We start from the raw sequence: 21,818 nt of genomic DNA on the forward strand, positions 1-21,818 counted from the left end.
AGTGTCTTCCGGTGTGTGAGTCAATTTCTCCAAAAAAATATTTGTTAGTCTGGCGGGAGGCTGTGCAAGGTGTTAAGAAATAGAATTTCTAAAAGACAGGCTCCCTAAGCTTAACATCAAGGCTGTTTTCTCTACAGAAATGCTCTTTAAATTTCAGCACTGTTGCAACTCCCTTTATAAAGGGTGTGCACATGTATACAACCAAGGCATTGAAAGTTTTTTTTTTAAATTATTGTTCCAAAAAATGTTCCATTTGTTTTCTTTTTAATGTTGTTGATTAAAAGATTTTATTAAATGAGAAAAAAATCTGAATGTGAAAAAAGGTCAAAATGCTATTGAAAAAAATCAGTAATGTGAGGAAAGATGGACTGTGGGAGTCCCTTAACTACCCATGTCATGCTGTATTTCTCACTCATTCTACTGGGAATGGTACACGTGACTTGCGAGGATCCCGACAGTGTTGACTTTCCTTCAGAGCCCGGATAGCTCAGTCGGTAGAGCATCAGACTTTTAATCTGAGGGCCCAGGGTTCAAGTCCCTGTTCGGGCGGATGTGCTATTCATAAGTCTATTGTGAATGTCATTCTAAATAGTCTTTTTTCTTTCACTCTTCTAGCTGTACTGTGGTTATTTTAAATGTCCATTACTTGTATTTACAGTAGTGTATTTAGTGTTTCATTTCACAAACTGAAAATGTTCAAGTAGATCTTGTCACTCTACTCCACGTAATTATCTAAATTAAATCACAGTAGAGTACAGGACACGCAGTGAAGAGCTCACACAGTGAGTACTCTTGAATACGACAAAAGGAAAGGCACACTGCACATCTGCAGAACATCACGTCCGAGTTTACAGTGACAGCAGAGGTTGGAAGCGAAGTAGTTTTTTATTACTCGCTCGCTGAACGATCTCTCAAGAAACCTCGGTTGAGATTTAACGGATGTCTAATAATCACGTTCAAAAAGGTGACGATGTTTTTTTTTAACTAGGTAGCCTTAATGGCATCGCGGTGTGAGTAGATCTTAAAGCAGCTGCAGACAGAGTACCCGTAATGGCAACACGTTTCTGCTTTGAGTTCGGCTTTTCTTATTTCTTCTGCAGAACCAGTGGTATCGGAATATACTGATCCGTATAAGAAGCGTTTTCGGGTTCTGATCATTTTTATTGAGAGCTGCTCTAAACTTTACATTTGCTCGGGCTAGTTTTCCCCATGAAAAAAAGACATATCCCTAATTACATGATTTCACTTTTTTTCTTATCAACGAGTAGAAAGAAATAAAATATATACTTCATTATAAGTACCGCAGGCAAGATGGCTGGTGGTCTAAGGCGTTGCGTTCAGGTCGCAGTTACCCCTGGAGACGTTTGTTAAAATCTCACTTCTAATAAAGAGGTCTTTCTCGTTAGAGTAGAAACGATAGAAGCCTTAAGCGGGGGAAAAAATCACAACATCTCGCATTTCACGTGTTTAATGTTAACTGTCTCAGTGGTTGCCTCGGTGATTGATGGCTCTTCTCCCTCGCAGGGTGACGGCAAACGTCTTCAGAGAGGGAGTCTCCCACGCACGGCTTTTCTTTATCAAGAGCTGAGACAACAGAAACAGACTTCCAACTGACATGAATTACTTCTTGAGCGTTTATGACCGTCTTTAAAAGTTGAGAGCAGGTGAAAAAGTCTTTGGAAATGAGGAAATGACTGCTGATAGTAAACAGAGCTGACGCTCAGCTGCAGACAAGCGCTCCTCGTTAGTACAGTATAGTGCTGAGTACTGGGGTACGTTTCTGTGACAGGGCGCTGGTTTAATTTTTTAACAACCTGACTTCACTTAAAAAGTGTGTACTGTGTACTACGTTTCGGACTAGTTACGGCGGTAGAATATGGAGATCATCTCCAGCTTTGAGCTCAACTGCAACAAGAAGTCATGCTAAATGTTGTATAGTGAGTAGACATCGCGAGACAACAGAACGAGAGAGTAGAAGGCAGGAATATATGGTGTAAGGGCGTGATCTGTGTAGTTAACAAAATAGTTAAAATAATATAAAAACGTCTCTTTATTAAGATACACAACATTTATGGCGACGAGAGATGAGTGCTTGACGGACTCAAAGCGAGCAGAACACTGCAGATTTTAGTTCTCTTGCTGGTAGAAACGAACTTTTGAATTTTCTGACTGTTCGTTTAGCTTGCCCATTGGAAGATATGGCAGCCGCGCCGAGAAGCTTTGCTTATGCCCGGCTTTTTTCACCGCTTCTACTGAACCTCGTAGCTCCGGATTTGTATACGGAATACAAGATATGGATGGAGTCGTACAGATTTTTTTTAAATAGCCAGTGGATCTACAGAAGCTGAGGATGCCGTGAGACGTGCTACATTACTGCACTGTATCGGGGCTTCCGTGCAGCGGATTTTCGCCAACCTCCCTGGAGAAAAAGACTGTAGCTGCCTTAGACGCTTCCTTTACACCGCAGAGAAATGTGGTTTTGGAACGGCATAAATTTAGGCAGAGAACTTAGTCTCAGGACGAATCTGTTGATGCTTTTGTGACTGCACTAAGAGAACTGGCTAAATCTTGTGACTTTGGAGTATTGGAAACTGACATGTTAAGAGATCAACTTGTGGAAAAATGTGCACAAAAGAGACTATAAATTGCTGCAGGAGGAAGGGCTGACTTTAAAAAGAGCTCTTACAGTCGCTAGAATTCATGAAGCAGCTCAAGCAGAATCAAGAATGCTTTCTGACCACAGTGACAAAGTGACACTGAACGGGGCGCTCGCTCAAACTTTACAAACAAAAGCCGAGCAGCAGGACACAGTCATGCTAGAGAAATAGAAGAACAGGGGACGGCTGACATTACATGTTACAGGTGCGGACTAACAACGCACAAAGCAGATGAATGCGGAGTGTGAACAGCAAAATGTCTACACTGCAAGAAAACAGGACATTGTGCACATGTCTGCAGAACATCACGTCCGAGTTTAAGGACAAGTATACCTTTTATTGTTGTTGCTGCATCCAGGCGATGTAAACCAGATTCAGAAAAAAATAATTTGAACAACCTTATTCTCATGCTTGCTCAAAGGCGCGTTGGCCAAGTGGTAAGGTGTCGGTCTCGTAAACTGAAGAGCGTGGGTTCAAACCCCACCCATGCCTGTTTCATTTGTCACCGCTTTCCTTTAGTTTCAAAGTCTTAAAAAAACTTGCAATGTAGGGATCTCAATAGTAAGAGAACATAACTGTCGCCAGTGATTAGTATTCGTGCATATCCTGCCTTCTTTTTTTAGTCGACAAAGCTTATCTCTCTTCACACCCATCTTCTGAATGATCACCTCAGCATTGGGAAGGAACGTGCGCTTGGTACAGCCCCCGACTCCATGGTCTGATCACAAACAGATCTGGTGAGCTGTCAGTCCAGGTTGGAAGTAACGTTCGAAAGCACTAAAAATCTGACTTAGGAACGAGAAGACCGTGTTTTTTTATACGAGTAAACGATAAAACAATATACTGCCTGCAAGACTATGTCAAGTTCAAGTTCAAATTCAAGTTAAAAGTTCAAGTTCAAGTTTATTGTCATTATACTCATACGCAGGTATATGGAATAACGAAATGGTATTTAGCTAGCTCTCGGACATAAGTAGTACAAAGAAAAAAACACAACAACAATACAATTGTATAACAAAAGAAAGAGACAACAGCTGATGTGCAAAAAACAACAACAGGCAGTGTGCAAAACAACAAAAAGGTAACAGGTTATGTGCAAAAACATGCATCAAAAGAATGAAATAAAGGGATAGAAATGATGGGGTGTGAGCTTTTGACATGTATGGTAGAGATAGATTTTCAATGTGTGTTTGGGTTTTTGGTAAGAAAGAAGGCACTGTGAGGTTCAGATCATAGGTGAGAGGTGAGGAGAGAGTGAGAGAGGCTGGGAGTTTAATAGTTTGATAGTGCGGGGGTAAAAACTGTTTCTGAGTCTGGTAGTCCGGACCCGAATGCTCCGGTACCGTTTTCCATGTCATGCTAAACGCCATAAATTGTGTTCGTCCAGTCATATCAATCGTTCTAAAGTTACGGAAAATCGGATGTGACTGGTACAATCAGCACACATTTTTCAGAATAGCCAAGCGGTTTAAAACAGCAAATTCACAGCTTCGTGTCTTTTAAGCTTTGTGTTTCGCTCTCCAAATAGAGGCACGGGTTCAAATCCCACTCCCGACAGTCAGGAGTTTTACCCTGACTTTTTTATCTGTCTTTACACTGTTTCAGTGTTGTTGTGCTCGCTGACAATCACAGTACGAGGAAAACGGAGAAACTGCTTAGCAAAAACATAACGGACAGAAAAAAGCTTCGTAAACACGTGAATGTGATTAGCAGCAGTAAGGTATGCATTCAAATGTTTAAGGCTGATGTAAAAAAGCAGCATAAGAAAGGTGCAGCACAATGCAACACAATTTGTGAGAATTCGCGGGTTTTTATGCTGCTTGGACTTCTTTCAAGCCTATGAGGTGACCCCCGTTTTATTTTCATTTTCAAACTTCAGAACCGAAAAACAAAAAGGTTTCATGTGTGACAGCATTCCGCTGCAAATACCGTTTCCACGATGTATTCAGCGACGGGAATGAAATATTTTAGTGCTGGCTCTGCTTTAAAAAAAACACTATTGTTCCAACCCCCAAAAAGACAAAAGTGGCATGCCTGAATGATTACCGCCCAGTAGCATTAACATCTGTGGTGATGAAATGCCTGGAGAAGCTGGTGTTGTCACACATCAACTCCTCCATCACAGAGTCCCTGGACCCCCTGCAGTTCGCCTACCAGAACAACAGATCAGTGGATGATGCTGTCTCCCTGGCTCTGCATACAGCCTTGGAACACCTGGACGCTAAGAACTCGTATGTGAGAATGCTGTTTTTGGACTACAGTTCAGCATTCAATTCCATCATACCCAGTCAACTGGTGACAAAGCTAAGGGGATTAGGTCTGTGCAACTCTGTCTGCAACTGGCTGCTGGACTTTCTTATCGAGAGATCACAGGTGGTGCGGATAGGCAATAAAACATCAACACCACTCACCCTGAGCACTGGAACCCCACAAGGCTGCTGTCTGAGTCCAAGGTTGTACTCCCTATTTACTCACGACTGCACAGCAAGACACAGCAACAACCACATCATTAAGTTTGCCGATGACACCACTATAATAGGACTGATCAGTGATGATGACGAGTCCACTTACAGGGATGAAGTTGTACAGCTGCTTCGGTGGTGTCATAGCAATAACCTGGACTTGAACATAAAGAAAACGAAAGAGCTAATAGTGGACTTTCGGAGACACAGGCCACACACTCACAGCCCACTCAGTATTGATGGAACGGAACTGGAAACAGTCACCAGCTTTAGGTTTTTGGGAATTCACATCTCTAAAGATCTAACCTGGACTGTGAAAACTGACTCTATCATGAAGAAGGCTCAGCAGCTCCTTTATTTCTTGAGGTGCCTCAAGCGATGGGGGATGCCAATACATGTGTTGGTGAACTTCTACCGCTGCACTATCGAGAGCGTCCTCACCAACGGGATCACCGTGTGGTATGGCAACACCTCTTCGCGAGAAAGAAAGGCACTGCAGAGAATGGTAAATATGGCCCAGAAGATCATCGGCTGCGGTCTCACCAAGATTAAACAGCTCTATGAGGACCGCTGCCGTGGTAGAATTCTGGCCATCACAGAGGACAGTCACCACCCCGGGCATGAGCTCTTCACCCCACTGCCCTCAGGCAAGAGATATAAGAGCATACGGACACTTACCACTAGATTCTTCAATAGCTTTTATCCACAAGCAGTGAGACTGGCGAACACATTTAGCCATCCCCCTCGGACCACACCTACACCATCACCATCTACCTCATTTTAATTTATTTATTGTACGTCTCCAGTCATTGTTTGCACGTCTGTATTGTTTATATTCAAACTGTCTGCATGTTTACTTGCACATTGTCTATTGTTTGTTTGTACATTGTCTTGATGCACTGTTTGCACTTTGTTTTGTTTTTTTTACACTTGTTTTACAATCGAGAGACTTTCTGTAAGTAAGAATTCCATTGTACCAGCACCGGTTACATATGGCAATAAAGTTCAAGTCAAGTCAAATGCGAGGAATTTCAGAAAAATCTGGAAAAGCAACGCTTGCAGTAAATGACAAATTTAAAGCGTGTAGTCAGCATGAACAGAACAACGCAATGCTCTGGAAAATGTGATCTGAAGCCGCAATTACTCTTTTATCTTGGGCAGTTCATTCCGATACGATGTTTCCGCAGAATAAATGAAATGCCGAACTCCAAACATGTTCTTGCCATTATTATTACTCCTGCTACTGTAGTTTTAAGCTTTAATCAGTGGGTATGTAATGTTGTAAAGGGGCTGGACTACTTTGTTCAGTCCAAATTCCATTATGTGAATTTATGCTTTTTTAATATAAGCATTAACAATACAATGTGTGCTCAAAAACCATTACTTATTAGCTTAAGAAGCGGCAGTGTTTTGACAAAGTGCGGTATTCAAACAGTAAATGCTGAAGTGTTTAATACTTGATTGAGAGCAGATCTCCCTCGATTTAGACAAACTTTTGTTCGGCCGATGATTTTAGATCAAAATCTGAATCAAGTGGAAAGAAAGCTGAATTACGCTGGATACTGGGTATCACTGTTACACCATCAGGTCATGCTAGGAGGATTTGGGGGATCAAACTGACACAGAGGGACCCAATGTGGGGACTGAACCCACAGTTCTGAGATTAAGAGATTCATGCTCTATCGACTGCACCTATAACTCTTGTGCTACAGCAGTAATGTTTCTGGGTGTGGATGAACATGACATAATAGGCTGACAGCAGGAACACGTGGCCCACAGGCAGTGACAGTATCGCTATCACATTTGGCTGCAGTATATTGTGTTGAGAGCAGCAATAACTTTCCTGCAGAGATGGGAGTGCCTTTCATAAAACAGCTTGGTGATAATTTGCAGCGACAGTTTTATGTTATTTAGTACACGGATTTCTCTTCATGTTCCTTAAGATGTGTAATTTGTATGTTGGTTGTATGAGAACACTTTCTTCTCAAGTCCTGTCAATTGACAGTGGAGAGCTAGCTGGTGCACATCTTCGAGAAGACTCTCTTTAAGGCAATTACAAGTTTCTCAAACAAATCTGTGTCATATTCTTAAAATAATTTAGCTAATGAGCAACGAGAGTATAAATTAATTCTCCCAATCTCCATACAAAGATAAAACTCCATGTGTGAGTCTAAGTTTCTTTGAGGCTACTGATGTACGTCATTATTGGACATTCCCAGTGATATTGACTAAGGAGCTCAATTTTTACATGTTGTAGTTCAACATGTGCAAAACATTCGTATCCCCTGCAAATATCGGCAAGGTCAGTGATATTCTCAACAATGCGTGACATTGCAATTCCTGCCATACTTTTTCCCAATGTATTCTGACATGCCAAGATCAGAGGGTCATATTTAAAAAACTGGTGCATTCAAATTGTTTGTACTTCAGGATTTTGATAGTCTGTTACATTGTCTTTCACACGTCAGTGTCAGAACTGTGAGACATTTTCATAATCGGGGGGGAGGCCGTAGAAATAAGCAGAAAGTGCAATCACTTTTTCCCAGTGTAAGTCCGTGTTATGGTGAGTTTTTAAAATTGGTTTGCGATTTTCTGAAATATATTCCATACAAAAATATAGTTTGGACAGTCGCTATTTGGATATTCCCTTTCAGTGAAGATGTCTACAGTTTTCCAGCCGGATTAGTACTGATCGAAGAGAGCCATCTACAGGCGAAAGGCGACATAACATCACAGCAGCAGCATTTAAGGTGGAACGAAAACACGCATAAGAAGCTGGCGAATAAGAAGCCAACTTCAGCCTCGTAGCAGACCCTGGGAGGGACGCTCAAAATAATCATCTTTCCCAGTACTTCAGAGTCTTATTTAGATCGCTTCACTGAAATTTTATTTGATTGATTGGAGATGTGAAGCCATCGAGCCTGAACTGCGCTTCACATTGAAATTGAAGCCATTTCTCATGTTCTCTCAGTGTCGGGGAAGCAATTGCGTGTAAAGGAGGCGACTTGAAAATGAAACGTGTAATCACCTTACAGAGGGTCTTCACGACGCGGTGCGTCAGCTAGTTCTCCATTATTGTCAATTTACTGGACTTCTGAAGAAACCTATCTACAACGAAAATACAAACTGCACAGTTCAAGGCACATGAAGAGAAATCAGTGTGCCAATTGACTCAAAAATGTCGCTACAAACAATCTGATTTACTTGTCCGACCACCTCCCTCCGTCCCCCTTTGCTGTTAGCACAATTCTTTCAGTTTCTTTTCTTGTATTCTCCTTGCTATTTCAGTGTTCCCCATGTATAGATGGATCCACAACCGAAACCGTTTTCACCCTGTGTTTCTGCAGCGTCAGTCTGTATGAGGAGCTCACTTTGCACAGCTCCAGTGGCGCAATCGGTCAGCGCGCGGTACTTATACAGCAGTGCACAGCGAAGTTATGCCGAGATTGTGAGTTCGAGCCTCACCTGGAGCAGTGTCTTTAGCTACTGAAAGCAACTGTCAAGTTTAGATATTATTAGGTATCTGATGGAGATAAAATAACATCAAACGAAGAAGTAAAGGTTTACTTCGAGTCACAATCAAATAAGGCTCCACAGCTGAAACATTGTGTTTCCTTCTCTTTTCAGCATGGAATAAACCTTGACTTTTTCCTTTGAAGCCCATGCATTCTGACGCAGCTCCCTACTTAAATTAACATCAGCTGTGTACCTCCAGCTGACCTGTACACAAATATATGAGAGAGGTCTACTGAGACAAGAGGAGCACTGAAGACTTGAAAAAGCTCTCGAATTAGACTCTGTGTTTTTGTTGTTCCCCAGATTTGTTTTTAATGTTCTTTTTCTTTTGAAGTTGTTGCATTTGTTTTATGTTTTTTTTTTGTAGTTGTTAGACTACTACAGGGATTTACCTAGGTTCCTGGAAGACTTCTTGTTTTGTGTTTGTTGTGTTTTCGGGTTACAATTTTTTTTTTTCTATTTATAGGACCCCACGCATTACTATGGGAGTAGATAACTTTAGTTCTTACATTGTACCTGAAATTACCACATAAACTACTACTCTGTTTCCCTTTTTTTAAAAGGCACAAGTGAAGTTTGTTTTTCCTTGCTGCTGATTGGTAGCTACAATGGGTCAATTGCAATAAACCCATATACAATAAACTCCACTGAAATTTGTCAGCAGCTCTGTACTAAACCTGTTCTCAATTGCAACAAACCTAAAATAACAGCTGCTGCCCGTTAGATGTTACTGCATTAGGAGTCTAGCTTAAACCACCTCTTCATAGGTTTTAAGCTACTCAGTAGCGGACTAAGCAGAACAATCGATCACATTAGAACTGTCTTGAATGTAATGGAAATAATGTACTCATTAAGTAACAAGCTTATGCACCACTTGCTTAAAAATTATTATTATATTTAACTAAAATTGCTTTCCAGACACCACAAATATTCACAATGAATGTTATCATTACACGTATTTACTAATAAAAGTGTTATTTATTAATAATTAAGTTCCATGTATATTTTTATTAGTAGCTGTATTACAAGTAATGCATATACAGTCTTTATTATAGTTAGTTTTCAGTTATCCTGGGGAGGGAAGAGAATGGAAATTAAGGAAATAAAAATTTAAAGGGCTTTTAAGTCTTCAATGTGTTCTGTCATAGCTGTGTGTTGTCATATCTGGGTGTTAGTTTAGTATATTTGTTGTATTATTTATTGTGATTTAACACTACACTTGTGTTTCTCAGGAGAAAGCAGTAAGATTTTGTTTTATTTGAGGGTACAGAAAATTGTATTGTACGGCCAAATGTAAGGTTACGTTAAGAAAACATTATTGTTACCTTTTGCAACGTTATTTATTTAAGACGGTTCTTCAGAATAGTGTCCCTTACGTATCTGTGACTGTGGTCCAACAATAACGGTGCTGAAATAGCCGGAATGTGTGGGAAGAAGATGGAGATGGAACAGGAGGCTTATTCAGTCGATAGAAAGGTTGTGTAGGACTGAACACACTACGGTTATGGTACTGGGTTTAAGAGCATTACAGTCTCCTGATCCGTAATCAGATGCGTTATCCAGTGCACCACTGGCCCTTGTACCGCATTCCTCAAGTGCACCACTGTGAGCTTGCACCACTACAATAATAAATCGCCCCAGTCCAAATTTTCTCAATTAGGTGCACGTTTTCTATGTGTATTTAGTTAATAAGTCTTTCATTTTGTCTGTTTTAAAAATTGCATCTCTTTAAAACAGACAAACGAGTTTATGTGTTGTGCTGAAATTCACACATGAGGGCATTCAAACGAAAGAAATCACAGAAAAGATATCGCGCTTAAAAAGAAATCAGAGTGGAGACGCTGGTGATAGAAAACAGAGCTTCATACGATGCATGAGATGCTTTACCTCTGAACTAAACTTGGCTCTTTAATCGTGTTAGGAAGAGTGTATAGTCAACAGTGTACATTTTAAAAATCAAAGCAAGATAATGAGACACGAAGTGAATTTGGAACACGAGCCTCTCCTTCATTGTTTAATGAGCTTTTGATGAACATCTAAGTGAAAGACAAATTCACTATTTTCACTTTGTGATTAAAAAACACTTTTATCACACGTTAAGCACTCCTGATGGTGTCGAATAGTTCTCTTTTCTACCCTCATCATTTTTGAGGATCCCCAGCTAAAATATCTTTTTAAACTACAACAAAATTGCAATATTTTGAATACTATTTAAGTTTACATAGTCACATTCCCAGTGATATTGACTTAGGCGCTCAACTATTAACTTCTTGTAGTTTGACTTTAGCCAAAAGTTTGAAATCTCTGCAACTATCAGGATGCTTAAGGACATCCAAAGAAACCCCATCACATTTAGGGGAGACGGTGTTGAGGTCCGATTAATTTGAAATGCGTCTCTGGGGACTTTTGATTTACCAACGTTATGTTTAACTGAAGGATATGCAGACTGACCGTGCCATAAAAACTAACGCACATCACCTTTTTTCTACATTCACAGGTTTTTGGCTAAAGACAAAAACATCGTTTTTGTTTCCTTGCCAGCTGGCAGTAATTCCTCTGCACTGACAAAACAGATGAGTATTTTATCTTTCGCAATTTGTATGGATTTTTTTAAAAACAAGTTGTTCCAAAAATTAAATGAACACTTCCATTAAATTAAATGTAGAAGCATGTTGCTTTCCAAAATGATAAACTGTGTGGCAAGACAGGCACCACTGAGACTCAACCCCAGGATCTCCTGTTTACTAGGCAGGCACTTTAACCAACTAAGCCACAGCATTCTCTTAGCCTAGTGTTAATCCCGCATCAGCAGGGTCAGCTTGTCGGCACGCCCATCTCCATTTGGTGGTTTGAGCTGACGTTGCCATGACGTTGCCATTAAATGCGACCGAGAATACTCCAACCGGCACGCCGCTACGCCTGCCGTCGGAGAAATAAGCCATGGCACTGGCATCAAATATCCCTTTTACAGCCACTTGGACACATCTCAATTGCTCTGAGACACCTGCATTCAGTGTGTGCTGAGCCTGCTCGCTGGGCAAGTGACGAGAAATGGCTTATGTCCAAGGAGCTCAATATGCTTTTTATGTTCAACGGGGTGTCCACTACAGCTAACACTGAAGCGCAGCACAGGCTCTGTGGTTTGACATCTCACAAGGTAAATGTTGAAATTGTAGGTGGAAGAGGAAAATTACCCTTGAGTATGGGGAAAGAGGCAACTCATGTCCGGAGGGGGCTGAAGTGTGTATGGAGGTGGCCTAGTGGTTAAGGCAATCTCCTCTTAATACATGATACTCTGCACAAGTAGGTTTGAACCCCATTCTCCTCGAGGAAGGGCTTTGACACATTTTGACCTTTTTAAACTTGGTGTGCTTTCGTTTTGTTTCTTCGCTCCTGTACTACAGCAGTAATATTTCTATAGGTGTATGATCATGGTAGGCTGACAGCAGGAACACGTGGCCCACAAGCAGTGACAATATCAGAGGTGTCTGCAGTGTGTTGGTTTGTAAGCAACGATAAAATAACTTGACATGGAAGCAGGTGTGCCTGCATTAATACAGCTCCATTGAGAGGAAAAAGTAACACAAGAACCGACATAAATTCAACAGCACGTTTCTGCAGCTGAAAACGGAACCTACTCCATGTGATGATTGAGCTCACAACCTCGGTATAACTCCACTATAAAAGCACCACAACCTGACCAATTGCGCTACTGGAGCAGCACAGCACAGTAGCACATTTTCCTCAGTGCACTCAAACAGTGCTTCTTCCCTAGCCTACCAGCTTCAAGACTTTTTTAAATTGATCAAAGACTCATTGGAAAAGGTTTGTTGATGGGTCAGGTGGGAATCACACCCAGATTCACTGCTTGCAAGGCAGCTATGTTCACCATTATACCCAGGACTGGCGCCAGGGGAATGATCTGTAGGGGGGGGGGGGGGTCTGAAATCCTGAGGGGGGTAGTGATATTTCGGTTTAAACGGAGCCATTGCAACCATCCAAGTGAATTCTCGCAAGCATGCCACTGATTAGTATTTCATGTTAGAAGATAACGACAAGCAATCTGGTATTTAGTGATGAAGAACAGTTCCACGTTCATCAGAACTCACGTGATTATTTTTGCCTGGAGCATCAACCATATGTGTTCATTTTTGCAACAACATCAACGGTAACGAGGTTCTGAATCATTAAGAAATCATTGTAAAACCAACAGAAAGTACAAACTTCTATAACTACAGTCCTAGTTATATAACGATTGTAAGTATAAGGATAAACTACTGCAAGGCATTGGTCCACCTGAGCAAATAAGGTCATAATAATGTTGACACCCCAAAACATAGACACTATGTAACGTGCTGTTCCTGGACAGATAGCCCTCCTGCACATCAAACAGTCTGATGTAGTAACTGTGAATTCGGGGTTAGTGTAGTTATCTGACCATTGACAAAGTACAACTATTTTTTACGGCTCAAGTTAAGTAAGTGAAAGTGTTCAAAAACTTTTTATCCAAACCTTTTATCCAAAACTGAGGGGGGTGGGACTGTTCAGTTGAGGGGGCAATTTTGGCATGCCAGTAACATTTTGACAAAACGTCCAAGAGTTACGAAAACACTTACTTTGTGTATAAAGTATATTGTGTACACACTGTAAGTTCAGAACGTGAGAAATACTGCTCAATATGGGATCCTGTCCAGGAATATCAGGGCTGTAAGGGGGTCAGATCTATAGATGTAGTAAACACATTAGTGGAGACAGTGTGTCTGCTCTCTGTGTGAGAGCCGGACAGGAAAAATAATCTGTGGTCTGGGAAGAAGAGACCCTCGTTGGAAGAGCGGCGCTTCTCACAGGAGAGAATGAAAAAAAAATATTTTTCTCCTTGGGGGAATTAAAAGCACTTATGGGGAGTGGTGTGATGGTAGTGCATCTGATACCACATCAAAAGGTTGTGTGTTCAAATCATGTTGAGATCGGATGATGTATGTTCAGGTTCAGCTGGTGCCGAACCCAGGAATTAGACCTTGCAGTTTGGTTTTATCTGTACACCACATAGATAATCTAAATGAAATAACAGAGCAGTACAGGACACGCATTCAGGAAATTACACAGCAAGTCATTTTGAACATGACAAGAGAAAAGGCACACTGCACATCCGTGAAACATCACGTCCGACTTTAGAGACAGTTACATCACAGAATGGAAGTTTCAGGCCCCTTTTTCATTACAGGTTCAAACTAACCTGAAAGTTACAGAGATTTAGGTCACTTTTGTATTAAAATGTGTCTGAAGCCTATAAATATAATTTGCCCTTTTTTAAATTGTGGATGAAATCCAATCCCATGTACCAAGACCTTACAGTATATTCATGTTAATTAAAATGACTAATGCTATTGGACATTAGCTGGTGCTTTTTGTAACGATTTGCTATTTCATGCTGGAAAGAAGGAAACCCGACCAACGTTTGCTTTCAGGTGCGGTTCATTCACATAATGGACATCTATTTCTGAGTAGCCTGATTTAAAAACACACGAACCCGGTAGAAATCGAACCTCCGATCTCATGATGCAAAATCAGACGCATTATCCATGAAACCACTGGCCAATCATGTAACTGAATTGCACCATGGTGAGTTCAGCACTGCAACTAGTAATTACTAGTAATAGTAATAATCCCATCCTAAATTTCTAAGTGAGAAACGTGTTTTCTACATTTTTATCAGTTTTAAAATATCATCTCTTTAATACAGACAAAGGGTTTGTGTGTCACTTTGAAATTCTGATTGATTTAGAATTCAAAGAAAAAGATGTTTTCTTCAACAACGCAGTGCAATTATGACATCTTTCACTCTACTTCTCTCTTGTAGTAAAGCAGACCTTGCAGTGTGAGCATTTACTCTAGTAAATTAGGTCATGTATCATGTTAAATCACTTCTTCAAAACAAAACATTTCCTGGTGCACGTTTTCTCCATGAAAAAAATACATTTTTCCCTTACATGATTTCTCTTGTAAGTGTCGCAAAAAAACTCCATCGCCCTTGGGAGATGTCAAGCTCATCGGATATGAAAAGTGCCCAATAAAAGCAATTTCTTTTCATTTATCTTAGCGTCGGGGCTGCTATTGTGTGTAGAGGAGGCAACTTGCTCAGCCAGCAGACTCACCGCTTACTGAATACAGGTATGTTTTGAGTGTCATGCTGATCGTCTTATAAATGCAAAAGAAACTTTTAAAGCTGATAAAGTTTTCCATTGTAATTTGCATGTAGCTACAACGTCCCTGGAAGAGAGATTTTATCAGTTGCACGTAATCAGTATTTTTTACTTTTTTTTAGTACTGGAAATATATATTTTTAAATTTTTCTAAAGAAGATCTCAAGAAGTATTGCCAGGACCTACCTTTAGCACTCAATAGCGATATTAATGGAGTAGAAATGTAAGGTAAATTGGTGATCTGAGCCAAAATAGTCCTTACACGCCTCCTGGAACAGTGTTCGTATTCATAGCAAGTTATATTCTTTTTCAACCCCAAACGTTGCTATTGCATTAAGCTTTGTGTGACCATTAGAGGTTTCGGTAGCTTCTGGAGAGCGCACTTTTCCAAACTGAAACCTATAAGAACATTATTCAAGACGCACCATGTCCCAGAATCATTCATCGGGACTAGGATTAATATCAATGGAAAGTACTTCAAAATAAAAGATTTAACTGAAATATTAAAAGAGTAGGAAAGCATTTAAAGTAGAAAAAAATCAGTTCAGATGATATTTAATTTTTTGAGAAATGGGCACATACATCAGCTCAGTGAGCAGTGCGAGGTGCTCTTCTGGAGATGATGTTAAATTAGTTAAAATCATGTGATAGTTAAAAAAGCTTAATACTTAGTTAAACAGCCAGCACAAATGGTTGCGTTTGTGATTATGTCACTTCTCTACTACAGCAACGTCAGTAAAAGACCCTCTGAAAGCAGTAAAGCTCTGCACAACTGAATTCGTTGCTATTTGGAGAAATCCACAAACTCGTGTTTTTCATGTGCTTTAAAAGACAGCCATACTCACCGACAAAATAAAGACACTGCTGCTGATTTTTTCCAAAGCACAGTTGACCTTTCTGAGCCAATTGATGAAGCTCACCCAATGAATACTATAGCAGAAGGTGGAGGAAAGTGCAACTTTGTAACTATCGCAACCACAGGAACAACTGCAAGAAGTAGAATCAATTTCCCATCGAATGGTGGTGTTGTTTGAGGTACGCGATGTGAACGTGTGCAGAGAATCCCACAATCTCTTCAAAACTTGGACAAAGTATTTCTGATAGAGCGCTGTGCGCAAAGATTGAATAAGCTTTGCTCCTGCCAATGATTCTGCGTGAAAAAGCACAGCATTCAAGTTTCACAGACAAATGCACCATGCCTACTGTAGCGGCGAGGCTTATTAATAAGAAAGAATTAAGTGTTCTGAGCCTTCCCAAATGAGGCCCCATTTCTCTGTTCATCTCTGTGGTGCAGCCACAGAGAAACTATTCATGCAGGCTGATTTAAGGTTCCTGATAAGGACAGCTCCCAAAGGGGGATGCACTTAGCTAAGCCTGGCTATCATGATCAATGGTCATCCATTGGTGCCTATCTGTCTAGGGAGTGCCAGTTGGACATCTGGACTGCATTCCTAAGTGTCAGGAGTAAGTGACTCATATCTCACCTTGATCAACCAATCAGGGGCTGGTAGGGCCGAGTAACCCACGTGGGACTCTGATGCCCATGGAACTTTCAGCCAATCAACGAGCTGAAGTTCCTCCAGGTAAAAACAGGCAACACAGAGATTCAGGGAGATTCAGTGAGATCAGTAAGATTCTGGAGAGGATTCTGTGGACTGTTCTAAAGGGAATTCAAAGGAGAATTCCAGGGCAGGACGGCCCAGGAGCAGAAGGCTCCCAAGGGCAGGACATTCTCGCAGCGTGCCTCCTGACCATCCTGAGACTCAGCCCGGACAACCACGGAACGGCCAGTGTGTCCGAGTGCCAGAACTTTCCTTTGTTCTTAGAGTCTAGAGTGGAGGTTGCCAGAGAGTAACCAGCAGCAGGCCTCGTGAACAGGTCGGAACTGTGGACAGCTGAATCACTATTCAGAACAAGCTCTTCATCAGGAATGAACCGGTCCTCTTCCTGACTTTCTGGGACCCACAGTCATCTTTTCTCCTGTGCACAAACTTTGCTAGTTAAAGCCAACAGTGAGCATCAGCAGTGCACCGTCACAAGCCGCACAGCACAGCCTGGCACCGAGCCAGAGAGCGCGGATTGGACAGCAACAGCCTGCAACTGTTTCTTTGTGCCCGCAGGAGATCTGAATCCCCAGAAATTGGATGAGTATTCAACTTCACTGCATTACAGCTTGAGAATTCAATTGTTATCCAAACCAGTTGATATCAATTTAATTCCTAAGAGTTATGTACTTGTTTTGAGTATCTAATGTAGAAGTTGTAACCAAGTTCACTTTATGAAACGGTCTAAATGAATGATATACTGAACGTATGTCCTCTTGATATGTGTAACACTTTGTAACTGATTGAATATATACCTTTTGTATTCTGATAACCCTCTCGATAAGATCTGTTAGGTTTATAGGCATATTCTATGTATTAATAAATGTATCCTCGTGTATTAGCACCTGTGTGTGTGCGTTGTTTGAGTTATGTCGCATGGTTGGACTCTAAAGCCATCAAAAGAATCAACTTTGTGATTTACTGCTACAATTAATAATTGTCTCAGTAAATGCCCAAACCCTACAGAACTGGTGCCTTCAGAGAGCCACTACAGTTACATATTTGGCGTCCCTGAACGGCCGGTTTTTCTTATACTACAGAACCAATTTTAAAAACAATTGCGGCACACTACGATTCACACTGACTCAAAAGTGATCACGGCAGATGTTGTTCCCTGCATAATGCTGAAGGGACCAAAGAGCATTGCTGATGCTTTTTTATGCCTTGATGTTAAGCTGACAAAGACTATCTTGAAACACCTAGTTCAGTCTCTCGACAGACTGCCAAGCAAAGCTTTTACCCATTGACGTCGCAATAGAAGGAAGGTCTTAACCCACCAACACTTAGCAGCGGCAAGATTCAAACCTAACCCAGTGAAGAAAATGGAGCACAAACCCAGCACTTAGACCACCCAGCCACACTCCTTACACCTTACTCTTTTGGAGAAAGTCGGGTGGGTTCAGCTCTTGTTGTGCGATGCGTGGAAATGACTGCATCTTCGTTTTCCGAGATGTTTCCTATCACATCTTTGTCAGCTCTGAATATAGTGCTTCTTTGGAGCAGGCTTCAGACCTTTTATTTTATTTATAAAGGAGGGCCATTCAGAAACATGTAATTCCTGTTTTAGAAATGCTTTGGGCGGTGTGTTTTATATAATGCACAAACAGTATTCTGATTGTATACTGTAGACCTGTGTAGCAATCATACTGGACGTGACTGGGATTCTGAAATGTTTCTTGAAAAGGTATTCAGGGCTGCTTAAATCTATAATAAAAAAGTGACCCGAAACTTCCAACCTTCCAATCACTGATGTCGCTCTCCCTAAACCTGTACGGGATGTTTTGCTGATGTGCAATGTGCCTTTACTCCTGTAGCGGCGAGGCTTAATAATAATGCAGAATTAAGGGTTTCTGAGCTTCCCAAATGAGGCCCCATTTCTCTGTTCATCTCTGTGGTGCAGCCACAGAGAAACCATTCATGCAAGATGTTTTCTTTTGATAAGGACAGCTCCCAAAGGGGGATGCACTTAGCTAAGCCTGGCTATCATGATCAATGGTCATCCATTGGTGCCTATCTGTCTAGGGAGTGCGAGTTGGACATCTGGATTGCATTCCTAAGTGTCAGGACTAAGTGACTCATATCTCACCTTGATCAACCAATCAGGGACTGGTAGGGCCGAGTAACCCACGTGGGACTCTGATGCCCATGGAACTTTCAGCCAATCAATGAGCTGAAGTTCCTCCAGGTAAAAACAGGCAACACAGAGAGCCTGGGAGATTCAGATTCAGATTCAGATTCAGAAGGGATTCTGGAGAGGATTCTGTGGACTGTTCTAAAGGGAATTCAAAGGAGAATTCCAGGGCAGGACGGCCCAGGAGCAGAAGGCTCCCAAGGGCAGGACATTCTCGCAGCGCGCCTCCTGACCATCCTGAGACTCAGCCCGGACAACCACGGAACGGCCAGTGTGTCCGAGTGCCAGAACTTTCCTTTGTTCTAAGAGTCTAGAGTGGAGGTTGCCAGAGAGTAACCAGCAGCAGGCTTCGTGAACAGGTCGGAACTGTGGACAGCTGAATCACTATTCAGAACTAGCTCTTCATCAGGAACGAACCGGTCCTCTTCCTGACTTGCTGGGACCCACAGTCATCTTTTCTCCTGTGCACAAACTTTGCTAGTTAAAGCCAACAATGAGCATCAGCAGCGCACCGTCGCAAGCCGCACATCACAGCCTGGCACGGAGCCAGAGAGCGCGGATTGGACAGCAACAGCCTGCAACTGTTTGTTTGTGCCCGCAGGAGATCTGAATCCCCAGAGATTGGATGAGTATTCAACTTCAATGCATTACAGCTCGAGAATTCAATTGTTATCCCAACCAGTTGATATCAATTTAATTCCTAAGAGTTATGTACTTGTTTTGAGTATCTAATATAGAAGTTTTAACCAAGTTCACTTTACGAAACGGTCTAAATGAATGATATACTGAACGTATGTCCTCTTGATATGTGTAACACTTTGTAACTGATTGAATATATACCTTTTGTATTCTGATAACCCTCTCGATAAGATCTGTTAGGTTTATAGGCATATTCTATGTATTAATAAATGTATCCTCGTGTATTAGTACCTGTGTGTGTGCGTTGTTTGAGTTATGTCGCATGGTTGGATTCTAAAGCCATCAAAAGAATCAACTTTGTGATTTACTGCTACAATTAATAATTGTCTCAGTAAATGCCCAAACCCTACAGAACTGGTGCCTTCAGAGAGCCACTATGATTACATATTTGGCGTCCCTGAACCGGTTTTCCCTACATTATTTGGCGTCCCTGAGTCGGCTTAATCTACACTCCTGTATTAAAAACGACCTCTGTTGTTGGGCGGAGTTGAAGGAGAACTAACTGCACAGAAAAAGTACGTAACGATAAAATATTTCTGCGCGTGAAACACATCAATCGTTCAGCATTTCTAAAATGTTTAATTGAATTGACAAAGAAATCCTCTCCTTAAACTTCGAAAAGGATTATCTGTTGAGCTAGCAGGCGTAACACTGCAGTTGCCCGTTTCTCACAGGTGTTTGAAGTTGTGGATAACATTTAGCAGGTTTGGCACCATGGCTTAGCTGGTTAAGCCGCCTCACTAAAAACCAGGAGACCCTGGGTGTGAATCCCAGTGGTATCTATTCGTAGACAACAGGCCACTCATTGTCAATATTTATGGAGCTTAATTTAAAGACAACGGGAGAAGCATGAGTTACAGCTTTCTGTAGCTGTTTTATATAGCGATGTATTGGTTGGCTCTGTGGCGCAATGGAGAGCGCATTGGACTTCTAGGCTTTGATAGAATGAAGTCATTCAAAGGTTGTGGGTTTGAGTCCCACCAGAGTCATGTATCATTTTGATTCAACCTTTCAAAATCCTCTAGGGATTAGTGTTGATCAAGTCAAATAAAGGACTTCTTAAGAGTCCACAGTTGAAAATGAACCAGCAGCCACAAGAAAGAAATTAGCACTGGACTGTGATCACATTACTCCTGTCCTGGACTCCTTGCACTGGCTTCCTGTCAACTTCAAAATCCTCATGCTCACCTATAAGGCTCTCCATGGCTTGACACCACAGTACCTGTCTGGGTTATCGCCCTACTCCCCACCTCACAACCTTGCTCTTCTAATTCTGGTCTCCTATCTGTCCCCCAGTCCATCTACACTCTATGGGTGACAGGGCCTTCTCCTGTTTTGCACCAAAGCTCTGGATCTTTATTCCCAAGGATATCAGAGAGTCACCTTCTCTAAACTCCTTCAAATCCAGACTCAAAACCCTCTTCTTTAGAAGAGCCTTTAATGAACTATTCTTTACCCCTCTGTTCCTACTGTATTTAATACCACCATCTATTGTCTCCTCTAACTGTGTATTCTCATCCTGCTTATCTTGTGTATTTTTTAACTTTATTGGTTTCATTCTGTAAAGCACTTTGAAAAGCCACCTTTAAAGGCACTATATAATGTATAGATTATTATTATTAATAATAATAATGAACAGCGCATTTAACACTGAGCACATGCGGTCCTTCTTTGCAAAGGATTGCAAAGGTTGGGAATTAGCCTTTCACTCGTGTTGTTGAAGACCGTATCCTGGCTTTGTTGCAGGAAATGTCTGGATGCCATCACCGGATCAAGGAGAGGATCAGGGTTTTGGGAAGTCTTTTTGATGCCTGACACTGTGTGTTTCCTGGTTGTAACGGGTGTCATTCTGGACCTAAACAACAGAGAACACCGTTGAAATAGCTGAACTGCCTAGCGGACACTTTGTCGCCTTCTTCTGACCTGTATTTAATGCGATTCTCTGAAAACTTGGCACGTTATATCTGTGCTACCTTTATGGAGGGCACACTCATAAGAATCATAGATTCGATCACAAGCATCTAAAAATGAGCATGAGAAAATGACATCACGCTATGAGGCTGAATGGCACAAATTCTCCTGTTACTTCTGCAGCAAATGTGTGTTTTTTGCTTCTTAACACTGAGATAGTTGGAGATATTTGGCAGCAGTGGGATTCCAACTCACACCCCCAAAGAGACTAGAGCTTTAATCCACCTCTAAATTAAAAACTAGGTGACTTGTAATGGCTGGTAGGAGAGGAAAGGTATAAATGCTTCTTTTTTGGACAAAGTCTTTATCTTTTTTTTCACTAGTTGTTTTGATCAAATTATTGTAACGCAGTACCATATTAAGGTATAATATGTACATGAACGTCATGTCTGAGTCGATGATGGCAGCTGAGTATCGCTGGAGGACAGTTCATCATGAGTGGGTAAGCCTGCATAATGAGGGAGAAGAGATCGGCCTCTCTGACGCAGTGTCCAGTGACACTAACCTTCTGTCCTACTGTTCTCTACTAATGTAGATGGTGAATGTTTATTTAGGTGAATGTAAGGTTTCATTCT

General features: G+C 41.4%; 3 non-coding genes across 3 annotated transcripts; all 3 read left to right on the top strand.

Annotated features, from left to right (window-relative positions):
• Positions 1-476: 476 nt before the first annotated feature.
• trnak-uuu (transfer RNA lysine (anticodon UUU)) lies at positions 477-549 on the top strand. Its single transcript has one exon. It is a non-coding gene; the product is annotated as a tRNA-Lys (tRNA).
• Positions 550-8,498: 7,949 nt separating this feature from the next.
• trnai-uau (transfer RNA isoleucine (anticodon UAU)) lies at positions 8,499-8,592 on the top strand. The gene is made up of 2 exons: positions 8,499-8,536; positions 8,557-8,592. It is a non-coding gene; the product is annotated as a tRNA-Ile (tRNA).
• An 11,576-nt stretch (positions 8,593-20,168) lies between these two features.
• Positions 20,169-20,261, top strand: trnar-ucu (transfer RNA arginine (anticodon UCU)). Its single transcript has 2 exons — positions 20,169-20,205; positions 20,226-20,261. It is a non-coding gene; the product is annotated as a tRNA-Arg (tRNA).
• Positions 20,262-21,818: the final 1,557 nt, after the last annotated feature.

Source organism: Lepisosteus platostomus, chromosome 5, assembly GCF_059453375.1.
Source record: "Lepisosteus platostomus isolate fLepPlt1 chromosome 5, fLepPlt1.hap1, whole genome shotgun sequence".
Taxonomy (NCBI): Eukaryota; Metazoa; Chordata; class Actinopteri; order Semionotiformes; family Lepisosteidae; genus Lepisosteus; species Lepisosteus platostomus.